The sequence below is a fragment of the Aegilops tauschii genome, chromosome 3 (assembly GCF_002575655.3).
Source record: "Aegilops tauschii subsp. strangulata cultivar AL8/78 chromosome 3, Aet v6.0, whole genome shotgun sequence".
Taxonomy (NCBI): domain Eukaryota; kingdom Viridiplantae; phylum Streptophyta; class Magnoliopsida; order Poales; family Poaceae; genus Aegilops; species Aegilops tauschii.
In genome coordinates, this window is record NC_053037.3 from 498,120,159 (window position 1) to 498,130,114 (window position 9,956).

The window sequence follows — 9,956 nt, forward strand, 5'->3', positions numbered from 1 at the left end:
CTGGCACTTGGAAGGGTGTGTTTTATTAAGTATCCGGTTTTAGTTGTCATAAGGTCAAGGTACAACTCCGGGTCGTCCTTTTACCGAGGGACACGACTATTCGAATAGATAAACTTCCCTGCAGGGGTGCACCACATAACCCAACACGCTCGATCCCATTTGGCCGGACACACTTTTCTGGGTCATGCCCGGCCGCGGAAGATCAACACGTCGCAGCCCCACCTAGGCACAACAGAGAGGTCAGCACGCCGGTCTAAATCCTATGGCGCAGGGGTCTGGGCCCATCGCCCATTGCACACCTGCACGTTGCGAACGCGGCCGGAAGCAGACCTAGCCTAGCAGGCGTTCTAGTCGAATCCGGCGCGCGCCACTCAGTCGCTGACGTCACGAAGGCTTCGGCTGATACCACTACGCCGGGATACCCATAACTACTCCCGCATAGATGGTTAGTGCGTATAGACCAAATGGCCAGACTCAGATCAAATACCAAGATCTGGTTAAGCGTGTTAAGTATCCGCGAACGCCGACCAGGGCCAAGCCCACCTCTCTCCTAGGTGGTCTCAACCTGCCCTGTCGCTCCGCCGCAAAGTAACAGTCGGGGGCCGTCAGGAACCCAGGCCCACCTCTACCGGGATGGAGCCACCTGTCCTTTCAGCCCCCTCATCAGAATCACTTGCGGGTACTCAACGAGCCGACCCGACTTTAGTCACCACATGTGTCACGTATATAAAGTATATAGTATATACCCGTGATCACCTCCCGAAGTGATCACGGCCCAGTAGTATAGCATGGAAGACGGACAAGAGTGTAGGGCCACTAATGGAACACTAGCATCCTATACTAAGCAGTAGGATAGCAGGTAAGGGTAACAACTGTAGCAACAATGACAGGCTATGCATCAGGATAGGATTAACGGAAAGCAGTAACATGCTACACTACTCTAATGCAAGCAGTATAGAGAAGAATAGGCGATATCTGGTGATCAAGGGGGGGCTTGCCTGGAAGCTCTGTTGTACAGGAAGAAGGGTCGTCGGTGATGTAGTCGTACTCGGTGGCATCAACACCGGTCTCGGGGTCTACCGGAGAAGAAGAGGGGGAAGAAACAGTAAATACGGAGCAAACAAAGCATCACAAAACATAACGAGGCAATACACGGTGCTAGGTATGCCCTAACGCGGTAGTAGGTGATACCGGCGAAGGGGGAAAACATCCGGGAAAGTATTCCCGGTGTTTGACGTTTTCGGACAGACGGACCGGAGGGGAAAGTTCCATGTTCGCTATGCTAGGGACGTGTGGCTGACAAACAGACTACGTATTCAGATTCGTCTCGTCGTTCTGAGCAACTTTCATGTAGAAAGTATTTTCATCCGAGTTACGGATTATTTTACATGATTTACTAAAGTTTTAAATCATTTTTAGAATTTGTTTAATTAATTTAATTCAACATTATCCAGAATAGTATTTGCTGACGTCAGCATGACATCAGCAGTCAACAGAAGTGTTGACTGGGTCGCTGACGTGTGGGTCCCATTGGTCATTGACTTAGTTAACTAAACAGGTTTAGTTAAATTAATTAAAGTGATTAGGTTAATTAATTAGTCTTAATTTAGATTAATTAAAGGGATTAATTAATTTAATTAATTATCTTAATTGATTAATCATATTATTTTTATTTATTTTTATTTAATTCTTTTTTTGTTCTGGGCGTGGGGGTTAATTAGCCCCTAATTAAGCCAGGGGGCCATTGGCAGTGGCGAGCCGGCCACGGCAAGGCAAGGCACACCCAACCGCTCCAGAGGAGCGCCAGCGGCCAACGCGCAGAACGCCGGGGAGGGGGAGCAGGACGCGGCCCGGCGCCAGTGCGGGGAGCACGAGAGGGACGCCGTCGCGCGCGCGAGGGAGTGGGGGAAACGGCAGGCTGCGGAAGTCGCCGAAGCAACAGTCGGCGGAGGCGGGGCTCCGGCGGGCGGCACCATGGGTGCGCGGATGCGGGGCTGGGCGTGGGGCACGCAAGCAGGGAGCGGCGGAGCCGGGCAGCAGCAGTTGCTGGCCGCAGTGGTGCGTAGTCGGACGCGGCGCGCAGCGTCGGACGGTGAACGGCGGGGCGACGCGGTGAAGGAGCGTAGGGGAAGGGGCAGGGGGAGATGGGGTCATACCCTCGGTGCAGGGGTTCGTCGGCGAGGCGCGGGAGAGTCCGTCGGGGAAGGGGTCGAGGAGGCGAACGCCGTCGACGGGTGGGGATGGTGACGACGGGGTACGGCATCGGCGCGGGCGCAGGGCGTCGGGGGCGTCGATTGCCCCCGACCAGATCCACGCAGGAGGGAGGGTTGAGGAGGCGGGCGCCGGTGTCGAGGAGTGGGGCGGCGCGGTCGCCGGGGAGACGCGGCGTGGTTGGGACGAGGCCGACGGGGCTCCCAGATCGGGATGGGAAGAAGGGGATCGAGGAAGTGGGGGGTAGTGGGCGAGTGGGGCTAGGGTTTCGGGCGCCCAGGGGGGTTAGTAGAGGGCGCGGGTGGGTCGGCCTGGCGGCCCGATACCGTGCTGGACCGAGGTCCAGCTTGGGGGGGGGGGTCTTTCTCTTTTTTTCTTTTCTCTTTTGTATTGTTCTGTTTTCTATTTTACTTTCAAAAACTTTTTCTTTTATACCTTTAATAGATTTTAGTTCAAATAAAATACAATAATAGTCCCTAAATTAGTATTACTAAATATCCCACTGCCACAAGCAATTTACACATTTTAGAAAGTAGTTTGTATTTGTCTATTAATTTACGAACATTTAATTAATAGTTCTACCACTATTTTATTTATTTTAGTGCATTTAACTACTTTATAACAGTGTGTCTTCTCCACCAATATTTATATGAATTACTTGCTACATTTAGAACATTTTAGTTTTGGCTTTTGAAAACTTTTCTAGTTTGACTTTATTTCAAATTTGAATTTGAACGAGTTTTGAATCATCGCGAGATTATCAACAGTAATCGTGGTGTCGTGGCAACATTAGCAGAGGTTTACTGTAGCTTGATTATCCGGGCGTCACAAAACACTAGCACCCAAATCACACAAAGCATAGCATTCATGATCTTTAATCTTAATTTTAATAGTAGGTTCCCACTCATCATAAAATTTTCTAGGGATAGAAACTTCCAACTCAAGTTTTTCTTCATAAGATTGCATCAAAGCATCAACGATATGCTTGGTAAAAGCTTTATTTTGACTATAAGCATGAGGAGAATTTAGCACGGATTGCAACAAGAAAATACAATCTATCAAAGAGCAATTATCATAATTAAATTTCTTGAAACCCAAAATAGTGGGTTCATTAACATCTAGAGTTTTGATCTCTTCAATCCCACTTTTATCAATTTTAGCATCAAGATCTAAAAACTCCGAATTTTTGGAACGCCTTCTAGGTAAAGGTGGATCATATTCAGTCCCATCATTATCAAGATACATATTGATAAACAAAGATTTAATAGGGGACACATCAATAACTTTTAGATCTTCATCTTTATTTTCATAGAAATTAGAAGAACACGCTTTTATAAAGCAATCTTTCTTAGCACGCATCCTAGCGGTTCTTTCTTTGCACTCATCAATGGAAATTCTCATGGCTTTGAGAGACTCATTGATATCGTGCTTAGGAGGAGTAGATCTAAGTTTTAAAGAATCAACATCAAGAGAAATTCTATCAACGTTCCTAGCTAATTCATCAACTTTAAGCAATTTCTCTTCAAGCAAAGCATTGAAATTCTTTTGCGAATTCATAAACTCTTTAACACTAGTCTCAAATTCAGAGGGCATCTTATTAAAATTTCCATAAGAATTGTTGTAGGAATTACCATAATTATTAGAGGAATTACTAGGGTAAGGCCTAGGATTAAAGTTTCCTCTATACGCGTTGTTACCAAAATTATTCCTACCAACAAAATTCACATCCATAGATTCATTATTATTCTCAATCAAAGTAGACAAGGGCATATCATTAGGATCAGAAGAAACACTCTTAGTAGCAAATAATTTCTTCTATCGCATGCACTTTTTTATTAGTAGATCTTTCACTGTGCCATTGAGAATAATTAACCATAATATTATCTAGGAGTTTAGTAGCTTCTCCTAAAGTGATTTCCATAAAAGTACCTCCCGCGGCCGAATCTAAAAGATTTCTAGAAGCAAAATTCAATCCGGCATAAAATTTTTGTATAATCATCCACAAATTCAAACCATGTGTAGGGAAATTACGTATCATTAATTTCATTCTCTCCCAAGCTTGTGCAACATGTTCATGATCAAGTTGCTTAAAATTCATGATATCGTTTCTAAGAGAGATAATCTTAGCGGGAGGAAAATACTTAGAGATAAAAGCATCTTTGCACTTATTCCAAGAATCAATACTATTTTTAGGCAAAGACGAAAACCAAGCTTTAGCATGATCTCTAAGCGAAAAAGGAAATAGCTTCAACTTAACAATATCATTGTCAACATCTTTCTTCTTTTGCATATCACACAAATCAACGAAGCTATTTAGATGAGTAGCGGCATCTTCACTAGGAAGGAAGGCGAATTGATCTTTCATGACAAGATTCAACAAAGCAGTATTGATTTCACAAGATTCAGTATCGGTAAGAGGAGCAATCATAGTGCTAAGGAAATCATTGTTGTTGGTATTGGTAAAGTCACATAATTTGGTATTATCTTGGGCCATCATGACAAACAAGCAATCCAACACACGAGCAAACGAGAAGCAAGCGAAAAAGAGGCGAACGAAAAAGAGAGGGCGAATAAAACGGCAAGGGTGAAGTGGGGGAGAGGAAAACGAGAGGCAAATGGCAAATAATGTAATGCGGGAGATAAGGGTTTGTGATGGGTACTTGGTATGTTGACTTTTGCGTAGACCTCCCCGGCGACGGCGCCAGAAATCCTTCTTGCTACCTCTTGAGCACTGTGTTGGTTTTCCCTTGAAGAGGAAAGGGTGATGCAGCAAAGTAGCGTAAGTATTTCCCTCAGTTTTTGAGAACCAAGGTATCAATCTAGTAGGAGGCTACGCGCGAGTCCCTCGCACCTACACAAAACAAATAAATCCTCCAACCAACGCGATAAGGGGTTGTCAATCCCTACACGGTCACTTACGAGAGGGAGATCCGATAGATATGATAGGATAATATTTTTGGTATTTTTATGATAAAGATGCAAAGTAAAATAAAAGCAAAGTAAAAGGAAATGGAAATAACTAAGTGTTGGAAGATTAATATGATGAAGATAGACCCAGGGGCCATAGGTTTCACTAGTGGCTTCTCTCAAGAGCATAAGTATTTTACGGTGGGTGAACAAATTACTGTTGAGCAATTGACAGAATTGAGCATAGTTATGAGAATATCTAGGTATGATCATGTATATAGGCATCACGTCCAAGACAAGTAGACCGACTCCTGCCTGCATCTACTACTATTACTCCACACATCGACCGCTATCCAGCATGCATCTAGAGTATTAAGTTCATAAGAACAGAGTAACACCTTAAGCAAGATGACATGATGTAGAGGGATAAATTCATGCAATATGATAAAAAACATCTTGTTATCCTCGATGGCAACAATAAAATATGTGCCTTGCTGCCCCTGCTGTCACTGGGAAAGGACACCGCAAGATTGAACCCAAAGCTAAGCACTTCTCCCATTGCAAGAAAAACCAATCTAGTAGGCCAAACCAAACTGATAATTCGAAGAGACTTGCAAAGATAACCAATCATACATAAAAGAATTCAGAGAAGATTCAAATATTGTTCATAGATAAACTTGATCATAAACCCACAATTCATCGGTCTCAACAAACACACCGCAAAAGAAGATTACATCGAATAGATCTCCACGAGAGAGGGGGAGAACATTGTATTGAGATCCAAAAAGAGAGAAGAAGCCATCTAGCTAATAACTATGGACCCGAAGGTCTGAGGTAAACTACTCACACATCATCGGAGAGGCTATGGTGTTGATGTAGAAGCCCTCCGTGATCGATGGCCCCTCCGGCGGAGCTCCGGAAGAGGCCCCAAGATGGGATCTCGTGGGTACAGAAGGTTGTGGCGGTGGACTTAGGTTTTTGGCTCCGTTTCTGATCGTTTGGGGGTATGTAGGAATATATAGGAGGAAGTAGTACGTCGGTGGAGCAACAGGGGGCCCACGAGGGTGGAGGGCGCGCCTGGGGGGGGGGGGGGGGGTAGGTGCGCCCCGCTACCTCGTGGCCTCCTCTTTTGTTCCTTGACGTAGGGTCCAAGTCCTCTGGATCATGTTCGTTCCGAAAATCACGTTCCCGAAGGTTTCATTCCGTTTGGACTCCGTTTGATATTCTTTTTCTGCGAAACTCTGAAATAGGCAAAAAATAGCAATTCTGGGCTGGGCCTCTGGTTAATAGGTTAATCCCAAAAATAATATAAAAGTGAATAATAAAGTCTAATAATGTCCAAAACAGAATATAATATAGCTTGGAGCAATCAAAAATTATAGATACGTTGGAGACGTATCACCGAGCATAGTCTCAATATATTGAAGCAAACGCTGCGGCGATTTTTCGAACCCAAACGACAGGCTATGGGGGAGGAGCTAGCCAAGTTACTTGAAGCCGGGTTTATCAGAGAAATCAAACATCCGGACTCACTACAACAAACACCCCATATAGCAACAGATATGTAGCAACGAACTGTAGCATGTGTTGTCGTTGGGTTAACCCTCCCACCTGGCCACCTCCCCACGAGCCACGAAGGCCTCTAACCTCATCCACCACCACCACCTCGTGCGCTAATATCATGCGTCTAAGGATGAAATAAAAATAAAATCCTCTCCGCCAGCTCTCTCCCCCGATTCCTCTCTCCACCACCACCGATTCCAGGGAACTCCGGCGCTCCCCTGCACTCCTGATCCCTGGTTCGGATCCCTCTTACTATTCTCTCCTCTAACCCGCGGCCCGCCGCCTCCCCGACATCCTATGCGACCCTGCCCACGCCCCCGCAGAAACCCTAGACCCCCACGGGTCGCCGGCGCAGCTTTGGCACCTCCGGTTTGTCGGCCCACCACCCCGCCTCTCTGCACGAGCGGCTATCGGCTCGGGCTCGACGGTACTGCGCTCCGTCAGCTACCTCGACTCCGACGCCGACGGTTCAGTAAGGCACTGATCCCCTCTGATCTTACCCTTGCTGGTATTCGGTGTGGCTTGGCCATCATGCCAAGGCTGTTTCTTTTCCAGAAATTTTGACGATTATCTATGCTACCTTGATCACTCGCCTGATCTATGCATCCATGCCACTCCCCGATCCGAGTTCTCCACTGTAGTTGTGCGCGCACTGAAATACCAGGTTGTAAGTACCAGGGAATCAGTGTGTACTTAACTAATTTACGGCTGTTTGTTTTTGCTAATAACAGCTTGATGACATGGCACAGATAGTCTGATATATTCTGTAACTTCAGTTTTTTTCGAGATTGTATTCTGTAACTTCTTCATTGTGCTTGGTAAAAAAAATATCTTCTATGTTTACGCCACAAAACTTTGGATCTGTAAGTAATGCTAACAATGCCTAACAGTTTTGATAGCTTTTATTTGGGACTGACTGACAGTATACACTCTTTTTTTGCTTCTTTGCACTGTTATATTATTTCAGTTTCCTAACATACAGAAAAGCCCCGATCTGTTATCTTCAGGTTGTAGTTGAGACTTCATTTATGCCGAGTATGCTGTAGCAGCTGAACATCGTCATCGCTCAAATGTGTAGGAGGTGCCTTTCTTTACAGACTTTAGTTCCTTATATAGTAGCACTTTCTTACACCAACTGGGCATGCTTAATTTAAGTTGAAAGTTTTCAACCTTTAGGATAAATTCAAGTTTAACATTCCATATGTGTAGTTTGTTATTAGCTGCATTGTTATTTAGCTGGCTGGTACTAAGTTCTAAAAGGCATCCTCCTTCCAGAGCTAAATTTCTTAAATCTTAGAGAAAGTAAATATTTAGTCAATATGCATGTAAATCTTGATCTCGACATCTATATTTTACCTTTATATTGTGTCATTCACAGTTACATATGCAACTTGGGTTTTATTATCTGTTCAGTAGTAGAGGGGAAATTGTGAAATGTTGATACGACTCCCTGGATACTACCCTAGTATGTCCTTGCGTCCGAGTGATGATATATCCAAACATCTAATATTGACTTGCACTTCTCGTGAATGAAATGTGACTGATTTTATCTTCTACAGTGCCTGCTTTCCATGATGTACCGATGTCATTGATGTGCCTTTTGTGGTGAGAAGATTACACAAATCTAGATCTGAAGTCTATTGAATTCTGCTCGAGAGTGTTATCCTACCTAACCCATATTTTTGGTTTCTAATGGAAGTAATTTTCATATAACAGATGAGAAAGGAACTAGGTATTGCAGATGATGTTACGGTGGTCATTTTCTACATTTGAGGACAGGTGGGCCATTAACTAAGATGGGCATTCTGTTTTCTTAAGTGTGGATGCTTTACTTCTTTTTTTAGTTTAAATGATGGCAGCTAATTGAACATCTCTGAACTTGCTTCATGTAATTCTCTTGATTTTAACTTCGAGAACATCTGATTTCCTGAATTCTCTGTACTTATTTAATTTTTTTGACAAGCTGTCTACCAATCATCAAGCACAAAAGATGCGCCACCATATAGATAAGCTTCTCTCGCCCTGCATTGACATGTTTTCCCCTTGTTTTATGAATGTGAAACAAGAATTGAACTTGACGCCGCTGAAGTTAAATTAAGTATATCCCTCTAGCATAATCATGCACATCAATTGTTCAAGAAAAAAATCTTCTATGTTATTTTTTCCCATCCTATACCAATGATCAATGTTGTAATAAGATTATTCCGCAGTTCACTAAGATTTCAGTATATAAGAGAGACTATACACATGTTTTTGTTTTCAATAATACATAGCAAAAAAAATTCAAATAACTATGATAGAAATCAGTGTCCTGTACGTGGTTCCACAAAGACAAGTTTATACTGTTCTGCACTTACTATGATAGAAATGATCTAAATCTCTGAATAGCAATGAGTGTGCAAAGTATTTAGCGTGCCATGAATTGCCAAAATGATAGTACTAATTATCGGTGAAGTTATTCTGATTTAGCAAATAAAACTTACCTGAATAAGCAATTTGCAAGATTAGATATCAAGCCAACAACATGCTCTTCTACGGCTATGTAATGCAACCAACCTAGCTCAGTAACCTTTCTAATGCTACATTAGAAAAATATGATCAGTTGATACGACCACTCAAAAATGTCAAAAGTAATTGTCATGCAGCTAGATTAGTTATCGCAAGGCCTTCAGCCTTTGTATGTTTCCCCCTCTTCTTAATTGTATTGCTCTATTGGCCAGGGTTTTTTCATTCTCTAATGCTACGTTACTCATGTCAGTTTTTATTTTTGATGTAGATTGCCAAGATAAATAGAGGATGCATGGATAAGTTGTTTTTGGCAAGGCAGAGAATGGGACTACTACCAACATAGTTTTACGTTAAGTTTTTAGAAAGCCGTTTTCATGGTCAGTGTATAGAAAATGATGTGACGTCATTTTCAGGGTCAATGTAAAGAAAATCATGTGTTTACTCTTTTGATTTTGTTCCATGTAATGCAACCAATCAGATTCAATATATGAGCTCTCCCTATTTACTGATTTTTTGCTCTTGTGCACTATCAATATTAACCGAATAATTGTTGTTGTTAATATATATAAAATATTGGCAATTGTCCATGCTATGCATCAACGCTTGCACTAATATGTTTATGGCCATTCCAAATAGTTCTGGGTAGCCACCAACGCATATGAGGTGTTGTTATGTTCTAACTATATGCGTTGCTGCCTTGCAACAATTTTTCACGTCGATTACCAACGCAATTATATGTGTTGTTGTAGGCCTTTGCAACGCCACCA

The 9,956-nt window shown here is 43.1% G+C and overlaps 1 long non-coding RNA gene across 3 annotated transcripts; it reads left to right on the top strand.

Moving 5' to 3' along the window:
- The first annotated feature begins 6,800 nt into the window (after positions 1–6,800).
- On the top strand, positions 6,801–9,698 carry LOC109743879 (uncharacterized). 3 transcript variants are annotated; one of them, XR_012205443.1, is made up of 5 exons: positions 6,801–7,158; positions 7,689–7,762; positions 8,241–8,286; positions 8,398–8,460; positions 9,458–9,698. It is a non-coding gene; the product is annotated as an uncharacterized lncRNA (long non-coding RNA). The 3 variants fall into 3 exon arrangements; XR_002228192.4 differs by having other exon boundaries at positions 6,801–7,153; XR_005773482.2 differs by lacking the exon at positions 6,801–7,158 and having other exon boundaries at positions 7,165–7,762.
- Positions 9,699–9,956: the final 258 nt, after the last annotated feature.